This window comes from Schistocerca americana, chromosome 2, assembly GCF_021461395.2.
Source record: "Schistocerca americana isolate TAMUIC-IGC-003095 chromosome 2, iqSchAmer2.1, whole genome shotgun sequence".
NCBI classification, from domain to species: domain Eukaryota; kingdom Metazoa; phylum Arthropoda; class Insecta; order Orthoptera; family Acrididae; genus Schistocerca; species Schistocerca americana.
Genome location: NC_060120.1, coordinates 1,045,759,386 through 1,045,772,120, shown reverse-complemented (window position 1 = coordinate 1,045,772,120; position 12,735 = coordinate 1,045,759,386).

Below are 12,735 nucleotides of genomic sequence, written 5' to 3'. Positions count from 1 at the left end.
ACGGAAAGTATACTCTATGGACTTTTACCTCTGCAAACTCTTCAAAATTTCGTGGAATGGTTTACTACATTTAATGCTGCATAATAACTACGTTGAACATCGAAACAAAATTAAGTCATTTATGGGGGGGAAGGTATCAGTCAAGAAGACGTGTAAAAATCAAATTTTTGGGCCAAATAGTTTTTGTGAAATCGAATGATAAGCGTGTCAAAGCAGTGGGAACACCATGTGTCTGCACAGGCGAGCAGTGCAGTGATGACAAAAACGCCCACAGCGCGGAATGCGGGGAGCACGTGTCTATAGCAGCGAAAGGGTTAATGAAGAGACAAAGCACTAGAAATTTCAAAAAATTGCATTCAAACGGATATAATTCGTGAAGTAAGGCACTTCGATATTGTTTTTAAATAATGAAAATATGAAGCACCACACAAGGTTTGATCTCATAACCTTTCACACAGAAGCCAAACACCTCAACCATTACGCTACCGCGGCTCGGCTGCCTAGAAGATGCCATGAGGACTATAACACGTCACGCAAAATACTGACAAACACTGTTGGTATAACTATGATTTACTCACGCTTCGTCCAAGTACAATAGGAAATAAACAATTACCGCTGTTCTTTATTGCGAAAAAGCAGTATAAAAGAAAGTCTGCTATCAAGACATTGTTTTTGTTCTATTACTTTATTTATGACTGAACGTTTCTAAAACTGAAGACACTCGTCCATGCTCTGCACTGCAGTCGAAATCTGGCAACGTCGTTCTCTGTTCATTGGCTGACTGTGTTTTGTGACCTCAGATGCGCAGAACGAACCCAAACTCGGCAGCCAACATAAATGACGCGCACTTTAGTGTTGGTCCACTGTGATTTCCAGAATCCGACGTATGCCCCAGACCATGACTCTCCATCCTCTAGCCTCGGCTCTCCCGACGATTGTTGCAGCGTGTTTCCTTTCAGACGTTGCTGCCGTACACGCCAACGATCATCTGACCAAGAAGCGTGAAACGTGACTCGTCTGTAAAGGCCACCTGCTGCCACTATGCGGGCACTCAATTGCGGCATTAGCGAGCAAATTGCAGCCTTCATCGCAGACGAACAGCAGTCAGCATGGGTGCATGAACCTAGAACATTCTACAGAGGACCTCATGCAGCAACGTTCGCTGAACAATAGTTGAAGGGACACGTTTCGTAGCCCCATGGTTCATCAAGGCGATCAGTGGCTCAAGAGTTGCGTGTCTATTCGTCCGTACACATCCCCGCAACGTCATTCACCCCTGTCATCTATGGGCCTTGGTGCACCGCATTACCTCGGCACCGGTTTTGGACACCGCTGTTTTGCCATCCACGGTATACTTTAACTACGGCAATCCCGAACAGATTACAGACTTAGCCGTTTCGGAAATGCTTTCACCACTGGCCTGAAGACCTATGGTCGTACTCTGTAGGATGTCGGATAAATCACTCCGTTTTAGAATTGCTACAACGACTGCACAGTTTACCGCATCCGCCCAAAACGCTTTAAATGCCCTCCACTGCTAGTGCTGCCACTTGCTGTCCGTAAGTGGTTATTGCACATTGACGTCGAACATAGGCAGTGGTCACATAAATGTGAATACACCGTGCGTTGTATTAATGAAGAGAAGGTCATATGTACTGAAGAAAGTTCCACAGGGCTTAACCCAAATAATATTTACCGCACCCGTACTGATACATAATCACATAAACTCCTACCTTTTGTAGTGCTAATCGTCTCTGAAAAATTCCTGCAAATCCAGGATTTTTGCTAGAGGACTACAGACCACGTTAACCGGAGGTTTCCTCAGTACTACTAGTAGGAATACTCCAAGTTTCTCCACTAAATCTACTGTTACCGAACATTGTATTTCTAAAGGGCATTCAGTGAATTAAAATGGCTCACACATTGAACGTTTAAGGCTCCATCACCAAGAAATCAATGAAAAGCGGCCGTCAGGGAATTTGATCATTTGAGACGATAGTTTCCAGAAATTGTCGATATCCGACAGTTCTCCAGAAATTTTATAAAAGGACCTCTTCCAGTTATGGCAAGTTCTTTCGATCTGACGAGTCTTGATTGCTTGCCGGCCGGAGTGGCCGAGCGGTTCTAGGCGCTACAGCCTGGAACCGCGCTACCGCTACGGTCGCAGGTTCGAATCCTGCCTCGGGCATGGATGTTTCTGATGTCCTTAGGTTAGGTAGGTTCAAGTAGTTCTAAGTTCTATGGGACTGATGACCTCAGAAGTTAAGTCCCATAGTGAACCATTTTCTTGATTGCTTTCTTTGGGTGCATATGAAGAATGTGGTGCACGCTATTCAAAGTTTTAGCGGTGTAGCTGAAAAGTGTCGTCCTTTTTATTCATGCACAGCTAGCAGTTAGGTACTGATGGTTGTCTAACAAGTTCAGAACAAACAGGTTCAGACAAACGGTCATCCAGCTCATCTATTCTATCGATGTCTCCTACAGCAATGCTTCATCTACCTCCATAAAATGAAATCCATAGTCAGAGACATCTGTAAAACAACATTCATGGCGCGGCTGCTTGAAAACCGTCTCCGAACATCGGTAGCGTAACAACTTTCATGATTCCCTAACGAAAAAACGCTGCACCTGTGACATTTTTGTCACAAGAAAGTGTTTCTTTATATGTTCTCTACATATTCTAAAATTTTTTTTAAACCCTGTGTGTGCATTTTTATTCCTTGTTGTTAGCTCTCCATCATCAATTTTTTGGTTGTTGCTGTTGATATACTGAAGCGAGGATTGCGTATATACAGAGGTTGTATCAATGCATGTGATTAATTAATTCATTAAATTCAGTTGTTATGGCTGGGTGAACAACACATTATAATTTCCAATTAACTTTATGTATCTTAGGAATATATCTTTAGACATTTTCCTACAGATTCGGCATTAATACTAACACATTTTGTGAGACGCAGTAAGGGCCTATTCGTTCCGCCAACGCAGATCGGGTCCAACTCATTTACACAACCACTTCATTATCTCTTCTACAGCCTCATCTTTGTCTACAACTGTCTTACCAGACAGACAAGTATGTCTTCAATTACTTGCTGCGATTTGTGTTTTGTGTCACGAAAGCTCCAAAATTTTTTATCCTAAGGAGTACATCACGCAGTGTGCAGACGAGCTTTCATATGCAGCATATAAATTCCAAAAAATATCTTTGTTTTCAAATAAGTCAAAGCAAGCTTTTGTAGACTCTCCAAGAAGACATCAAAGCAGATGCCCTAGAGGCCGTAAATAAATGAAAGGCTATGTTTGTTTCTCTTGATATTCCCAAGAAGCATTAATTATATTTTTGTAAACAATGCTTTATAGCAGTTGAGAGCCGTTAATCCCGCAAGTCAAACTTCTGCAACTCGTGGGGAAGTCAAATTCCCAGCATCACTATCTTTGTATTTTATTCTCTGTATTTAGCTAATATTTTGTCAATATCTGATTTTTATGGAGTAACATTTCTGCTTCCATGAATGGTAATCCCAACTAATACTGTCAATTCGTTAATAAATTGCGTCAACAGTAATTTGTGTGTCACATCTTCATGAGACACACCAAAACTTGTTTATTTTTTCGTGGAAAACGTTTAATTCACGACAGCTATTTCGAGCAAACTTATTTTCTTCAGGAGGCGTAAATTTGACCCGAAAACTTCTTAGAGTGTTTATAAACTTGGGTTCAGATTAATTGCCGCTGCGCATGACTCTTGTGTCATGTGTTACGAACACCACTTGGATTTCGTACAATCAGTGCTTTCCGAAAACATAATTGACTCCAGCCAAAACTTACCCATTATGTATTCCAAGTTTCTGCTACCAGTCACTTTTTATTTTATGCTTAATCTAACACAACGCAACGCGTTTCGAACATGTTTTGTTCATTTTCAAGCGTTTGTACATACATACATACAGCCATTATGGCTGAAAATAATTACCCATTATAGATGTTGTAGAGCCCATGAGTATGTACCGAATATAAATACAGAAAACAGCAACGTTACTTTTTTGAACTATTTTTTTATTCCATTAACTACAACTTTTCTGGCCCATCTTCAAATGAGACGGGGGGGCAGAGGGGTGGGGACGGTTAAAAAATTAGTTAATTGAATAATCGAATATTTGAGAAAAGTTTCTGGTAGTATTTTCCTGTTTGTGTAATCGATACCACCGAGAAAATCATTTTTTTCTACTTCTGAAATAATTCTTATATGTTTGTGTTAGGATTTTAATTATAAGTGTAAATTATGTTACGAGTACAGTAGTATAATTTTACTGATTACTTATGGAAAGGTAACTCACAGTAGTGCATCCATTCTACGGAGAGCCGATGAAAAGGTTGGTAGATTGGAAAAACAAATATTATAACACTGAAAAATATTATGTAGGTAGACAGGGAATAGTTAGATAGGTGGGACAAAAGGTTGAGAACGTTCGAGACAAGGTTATAGTTCTTCTGGTCGCCACCAGCAGCGCTCGCGACGAGGCAACACGTTACAGCCAATGTGGGCACCGCAGTTAGTAGCGGCGCAGCAATTTCGGCAGTTGCCTTAATGGCTACTTCAGTGGTGCGTTCGGCGCCACCGCAATTACACCAGCCGCCACAGGGAAGGCTACGTAATTGCTCCGAAAGGTAGCACTGCCGTGTTGCACGTGTTAATTCGATTTGCACGACTTTCATCATCGTCCGAAATTGCGAAAGGGATGAGCAGCTGCTCGGCCAGTGTTCTCCTCCGGTACAGATGGCAGCGCCGTAACCGCTGGAGGCTGCAGAATAGGCGTTCAGCGTTCAAATATGGAGGAGACGCCACAGGGAGGACGCAATCCACCGTTTGATTAAACAATTATCAGCAATTCGATATTACTAACAATTTAACGGATTAACTTTTCATTAATGGAAACTATCCACGCCAGCATTAAAAGAAGACGGTTTTGTGTGATTGAGCCGTAATTATACATTTAGTATTAAGTACCACGAAATTGGGGAGTAACGTTCCGGCCGTATTAGCATTTTATGGTAATTGGCGGCTGCGCGCTCCCCCAGATTCCTGTAATTATAAATCCTTCGTGCATTATAAGTGCCCCCCGCCGCACTGGATTCCCCCGTGTATTTTATTATCTTCCGAGGGAAAGCGGCGGCTTCTGATAGAAAATTTCATTTTGCCGCATTGGGGGGTTAGCTAAGAGGGCTGCATGTCGGGACACAATTTGATTATTATGGAGTGTGTTACGGCTCAAACTGTGTCTTTTTGGACCTTCGCTAAAATCACGTTCTCACAGATTCCCACAGTTTAAGGAACCACTAGCGGTACTTGTATTTTCTTATTTTTACTCTATTTGCGCCGTTTACGTTTGACGTGCTTCCTAGTGACTAAGGTCATGATTTCAGAATATCAATTTGTATACTTAAATAAAATCGATTTTTTTTTCTTTTCTGAGTGTTGTAACTATGTCACAACTTTAAAAACTGGGAAATTCATATCTACTTAAAAATGGAAAAGCTTAACTGAACAGTTCGTGTATTAAGTAGATAGGATAATAGGAAGACAGGAAAGCATTTAGATCATAGGCTGCCACCTCCGATGTTGTCCAGGAGGGACTACATTATCTACATCGTCGTAATTACTCTGAGATTCACACTTGTTTGGCGGACGCTACACAGAAGCACTTTCAGACTGCTACCCGACAGTTCTAGTCTCGCACGTGGGAAGAAGTAACACACAAATCTTTCCGTGCCACCTCTGATTTCAGTTATTTTATTACGATGGTTATTTTTCCATGTGTCGGTGAAAGTCAACAAGGCATTTTGGCATTCGGAGGAGTAATCTGGAGAAAAACGTTTCGTGGGAGGATCTTACTGAAACGAAACGCTGATTGGCACCCTAACTCGCTTTAAACGTCCCTGGCACTCTGTCCACGTCACGGCCGCCCACAGGTTTCAAGGGCCCATAGACGAACTTCTAAAGGACCGCCAAGTCTTGTGAACCCATAGGAGTTGATTATCACAAATACTGATTATTCAGTATGTTGTTTTACACATGAGCAGTAAATAAACGCTGCTTACTTTGTCTATAATTTACTTTTTAACTGAATATACCGTATTAGAATAGATAGATAGATCAGTTCACCAAATAATAATAATAATACCTACTAAAACAAAAAACCTAACATTTAGTGAGAAACCTTTGCAGCGTTCTTCGTTGTTTCGATTTAAAAAGTCTGGTTGAAACTGTCAGTATCACCTGAACGGTTTCTGACAACCGTTGTCGAAACGCCGAATCTACTATTCTTGCAGCTTCTGAACTTATCCACATCACTGAAGCTCATTTTAGAAGCAAGTTCATACTCTGTTGATAGCAGTGCTTCATGATTAAGTTTATCTTGGCCTAAAGCTGATCTTGAATGATTTTTTATTAATACTGATTTACTAAATTCTGAGCTAACGTGAAGCAACAGTCACTGCAATGGTAATGAAGGTCCTGAGTGCAGTGCAAAGTTCGTAAAACACGGATTGTAACTTCAGATTACAAATTTCCTTTAGAAGAAGAAACTGACGCTTTTTTTTCTATCGTCTTTTCCAAATCCAGAAAAGCAGGTGCACTCACTGACTTGTACATATGTATTTCTTTTCTAAGATTATGTGGCGTAACGACGTATTAGTTTTCGTTTGATATATGTATGACCATGTGCAGACTTCGTCACCTACGTCAGTTACAACCCACTTCAAAATGATTCATATTCTTTTAAATTGTCATAGGATGGTTCTTGAACGAAACTGTAAAACATCCGTTGAGTCGTGTGCAAAGAATTACATCACTTGGGCCAATTGGGTTTTGTAACTTTTCCCAATTTAAATTTCGTTTGTTTCTCCTCAGAAATTATATTGACACACGTTATCTTGATCTAATCGATATCAGAATCACACATTAAATAAACTTTTTAGATTCAAAGTTTCGGTGAACGACGTAAGAATTACTAATCTTGTCAAATATATTATTAATCCGTTCACACAATTCTTCATAAATAAATCTTCAAGACACGTGTTTCAACTTTAATAGCATACACTATTTTATTAGCTTCCTACACATACAGATGTGAACTTGAGCGTTGACAGACAGTGACTGACATTTCAATAAGATTAAGCTCTATATGACGTCATTGTTGTACAAAAAGAGTATAAAAATTCATTTTTAATTTTTAAAAACACGACGCAACAACTCGGTTCCAGGATCTTCTGTTGCTCCTTGGCGACGTATAGCGGCCAGCAATTTCCTCTCTGGTCGCGGCAACGAAGATGCTGTCCCCGTTCGTTGCGCCGATCTCTCCGTACATGAAACACATAAAAAAAATACAAAACTTTTAGATAATTCACATCTATTACAAATAATAAGAAAACACATTAACAAAACTAAATTAAACTTATAGTCACCTGCAAACTGGGTTGACTTTGGTGGATGGGTGACGCTTAATTTCGTCCCACTACAATTACCAGTCAGATCATAAGGATAAGTTCTAGTTAATTTCTTAATCGTATTGCCATCGTCCTCATTTGTATTTATCCTGAAAATAGCTCCAAAGTTTGATCAAATATTTCTCATTTCTTCATACGGAGAATCCATCTGTGAAACATTTTTGTCTATGATTACATCAAAAACCTTTTTTGTGATTGTTGTTCTTCAGTTTCATCTGGGAGTGTGTCAGATGCACCCCTACCACCTCAGTAAGATACGTCTCTCTTAAAAAAAATAGTAATCGTAAGATATCGTTTCATTACACTAGTCAAAAGTGGTTTTGGTAGAGACAAAGTGAATATAAAACTTAATTTTATATTGTAATGTGGCATAAAACGTGAAACTGGAAAGTGTCCATCACGTCAGGATCAAAAGTTATGGCCTACAAGTTATATAACATAGCTCAATTTACTGTATAATTTTTAAGTGCTTTGTGTTTGAATGAAGTGTGATAAAAGTTACTGCAGTGACCTTTTTTGTTCTTTGCTTTAATGTGAACTACTTTTTAAATGAAATATGTAACATTAGTGTATTTTACATTATGTATTTAAACCCTCCAGTCACATACATTTGCTTACTCTTCCTTCTACATTATCTCAAGTCTCTGAATTTTTCTTTTTCAGGAATTGATCTGGCTAAGTTCATTCCACAGAAAAGTGTTTTGTAGCCATTGAAAACACAACATGAAGAAATCAAAAGGTGGATGTACAAACCAACCCGATTCACTTTGTTGTATTTGTGGTGAATTCACGACAAGGAAACAAAGACGAGAAATTTCTAACTTACTGAAGACGTCGTATCACTTATACTTCAAATGCCAACTTGGAGATCAGGATAAAAATTGGGCACCTCACATAACTTGCACTAGGTTCAATTCTAAACTAACTCAAAGGCTGAAAGGAAAAACAGAGCACTTATTATTTGGGATACTAATGATCTGGCGAGTGCCTCAAAGTCATGTTGATGATTGCTACTTCTGTTTGACTAATGTAAATTGATATTCATCAAAGAATAAGAAGAATATTAAGTACCCTAACCTTCCCTCAGCAATCAGACCTGTTCCCCACAGTGAAGACCTACCAGTTTCAACTCCTCCACTAGTGTGTGAAGAAGTTCCTAATTCTGATAATGAATCTGCAAACGCTGATGAAACACGATGGCAGTCAAGTGCAGAGGGGCACTTTCCAGAACAAAGACCACATTCAGTTACACAAGCAGACTTGAATGACTTACTTCGTGATTTATACTAATCCAAGGAGCATGCAGAAATTTTATCTTCACATCTTAAGAAATGAAACTTACTTCATGAAGAAACAGGATTTACTCAGTTTAGGCAACTTAACAAAGATTTGATGACATATTACCGTGTGGTGGTCAACGTTTGTGCTTGTAGTGATGCAGAAGGATTGACGAAACAGATAAACGTACCATGCGATGCTACTGAGTGGCGCTTGTTTATTGACGCTTCCAAGCCAAGTCTGAAGGCTGTACTATTGCATAATGGAAATACGATTCCATTCGTATCTGCAGGGTACGCTGTGACTATGAAAGAGAACTACGTAAATTAGTCAGAGATACTTGAAGCCATTAATTATAGGGAGGAAAACTGGAAAATATGATCTTAAGGTGATTGGTTTACTAACTGGTTTCTAAAGTGGTTTCACAAAGTATTGCTGTTTCCTTTGTCTTTGGGACAGCCGTGCAACAGATAAACATTATACAGTGGCCACCACGAGAGAAACTGGCTACATGGAGAGAAAATGTGAAATATGTACCTTTGGTGGATTCTCAAAATGTTTTCCTTCCCCACTGCACATTAAGCTCGGCCTTATGAAGAATTTTGTCAAGGGAATGCTAATGGTTTGATGCATCTACGTGCAGTGTTCCCTGAGTTAAGTGACACCAAATTGAAAGAGGAGATTTTTATTGGGTCACAAATTAGAGAGTTAATGCAGGGTAAGAACTTCGAAGAAAAATTAAGTCAGAACTTGCAGCATGGCATTCTCTTAAGGATGTCGTTGAAGGTTTTTCTAGGGAATACAAGAGCAGAAAACATTAACATATTAGTGGGAACTCTTTTAGAGAACTATAAAATCTTGGACGCTGAATGTCATTAAAAATCCATTTCCATCATTCTCATTTAGATTTCTTCCCTACCAATTTGGGAGCGGTTAGTGACGAACACGTAGAAAGATTCCGTCAGGATATTTTGCGAATGGAAAGCCACTATAAAGGTAGATGGAACCCTCCAATGTTAAGTGATTACTGTTAGTTTTTGAAGCGTGAAGGATATATATCCCACAGAAGGAAGTTGTCATGAAAAAGACTCAACCCTCCACCGTCAAAATCATCATCGAGCAAATGAATGTTGCAATTTTTCTTGTAAAAATGTACATTACGCCCAGGACACTAGAGTAAGATAGTTTTATGGGATTAAGTATGTTACATATTGTCTAAATTTAGTGTAGACCACCATAGTCTGTGGTTTTAGATATAGGCATTTAAAAATCTCTGTAACAAAAAACTGGAGGGTGATGTGAAAATCTAACTGCATTTTCGGATTCAGCAAGTTCAAATTAGTTATGTCCACCATGTTTTATCTCTGCACCTGAAATTTTTTTTTGTTGTACAGTGTCATCAAGGTTAATATCCTCTGACTGTAGAATCAAACTTCTTACGGTTTTATATTTTAAAATTTCTCTCCAAACATTCGAGAGAAACAGTGTTTCAAACTAGGAGAAAAAAAATTTCAGCCTATTTACTTCCACGATACCATCAAGAGACAGACTGCATTGATTTTTTTTGAATTTTAAAACTTCTACTACTCCTGATAATTTTCCTGCTATGGACTTCACTGCCTTTCCTCCATCTTCTTTCAGACAGTCCTAGAAGAGATCGACTGACGGTGGATTTTAATAACCCTTCCCATTTATGTGGGCTTCCACTGAAGAAATTCTACAGCTAGTTCAGACAGATGAATGTGCTTACTACTTCATTACTTCTAGTAGCATGTAATCCTACTAAGTTCAGAGTATGAACTGCACAAGGAGAAAATGTTGCCTGCGGATAAATGTCTCTCATTTTCGCTTGCACATCTTTTATTTGTCAAGCCATATTTAGTCCATTATCAAAGCACTGACCGTGATAATGTTGTAAACGAAGTTCTTTCACATCTATGATAGCATTGCTAACTGCATCACCCCGTCATTTTCTACAAATCACAATATTCCAGAATCCCTTCAAGAATTTCCCATTTATTCTGTCTTTTTTTTTAAAAAAAAAAAAAAATCTGCCCAGTCCGGGTCGACCGACATATGTAATGAGGGGTCGCCTTACAACCCCACGGTGTCTGGGCGTGGTCTCACCGAGTTTTCGCTACGTGTTGAACACACTCAGCACAGCGCTATTCGAACACCCGATATGTCGCACAGTTTCCAAAATTCTCATGCCAAGCCTCCGCGCTATCACACACTGCCCTCGGTCAGTCTCAGATGGATCGTGCGCCTTCCCCTTTCTATACACGGTCAGCATGCTCACTGACGCTACACACACCGTGCGTGTGTTACTGGCAGTCATTGCTCGCCAGGTGTCGCTGCTATCGCCTGGACAAGTTTATATCGACAGTAGGTCGATGGTCATAGCGTTCTTGTCGATCAGTGTATTTGTCGCTGAAAAACGTTCCAAACGGTGGATGTAGGGATCTGTCGATTGACCATACGTACTTGTGCGATATCCCAGCAGAGACAGTTCAGCAAAAATTTCGATCTTCAACATAATCACAATTGAATATAGAGCAAAAACGCGTATACTGATACAATTACTTTCACGTACCGCCCCCCCCCCCTTCCGCCATCCTCCTTCCCCCCCGTACAAAGGCCCGGACACCCCAGCATTTCTCGGGGTTGACCACCCCCCGCCCCCCCCCCCCCCCACCCTCGCGGGTGGCTCTGTCACTATTTTACGTTAGTACAAAACGAACGCCGTTCTTTGAACTTTTTCCATGTCCTCCACCAATGCTGTCTAGTAAGATCCCACACCGCATAGCAATACTACAGAAGAGAATGGACAACCTTAGTGTCGGCAGTCTCTGTAGCAAATTTGTTGTATTTTCTAAGTCATTGGTTCGCTTTCCCCACAATATGTCTATATGACGGTTCTAATTTAAGATTTTTTGTAATTTTAATCACTAGGCGTTTTATTGGCTGTACGACCTATACATTTATGTTATTTACCAAACAACATCAATGTAAAGAGACACTTTTATTACTCATGTGGAGGACCTCACACTGTTCTATTGTGTAGGGTCAATTCTCACTTTCCCCATCATGCAGATAACTTGTCTAAATCATGTATCAGTTCGTTTTGTTTTTGCGAGTAAAATGGTTCAAATGGCTCTGAGCACAATGCGACTTAACTTCTAAGGTCATCAGTCGCCTAGAACTTAGAACTAATTAAACCTAACTAAGCAAAGGACATCACACACGTCCATGCCCGAGGCAGGATTCGAACCTGCGACCGTAGCCGTCTCGCGGTTCCAAACTGTAGCGCCTAGAACCGCACAGCCACTCCGGCCGGCTTTTTCCGAGTACTTTGCTACACGTAAACGCAAGTGTCATCTGCAAACAATCGAAGAGTGCTTCTCAGATTGTCTCCTAAATCGTTTAAATAGATTAAAAACAGCATGAGCCGTAACCCTTCCTTGGGGAACCACACGTATCGCTTCCATTTCAAGTCAATTCCTATGACTGTGACGTCTCTGACAGGATATCTCGAATCCAGTCGCGCGCAACTGAGATGATACTCGACAAGCACCTCGGGAACACACTGAGCCTGTTGCGCCTGGCCACACACCGCCAGATCTACTACTGTATTACTCACCATTCAAGGGCGAGGAGCCGGCCGTGGTGGCCGAAAGGTTCTAGGCGCTACAATCTGGAACCGCGCGACCACTACGGTCGCAGGTTCGAATTCTGCCTCGGGCATGGATGTGTGTGATGTTCTTAGGTTAGTTAGGTTTAACTAGTTCTAAGTTCTAGGGGATTAATGACCTCAGCAGTTGAGTCCCATAGTGCTCAGAGCCATTCGAACCATTCGAGGGCGAGGATCTCAGAAATACTTTGACGCCCTCACATGGAGTAATCCTACATCTAATGGTTCAAATGGCTCTGAGCACTATGGGACTCAACTGC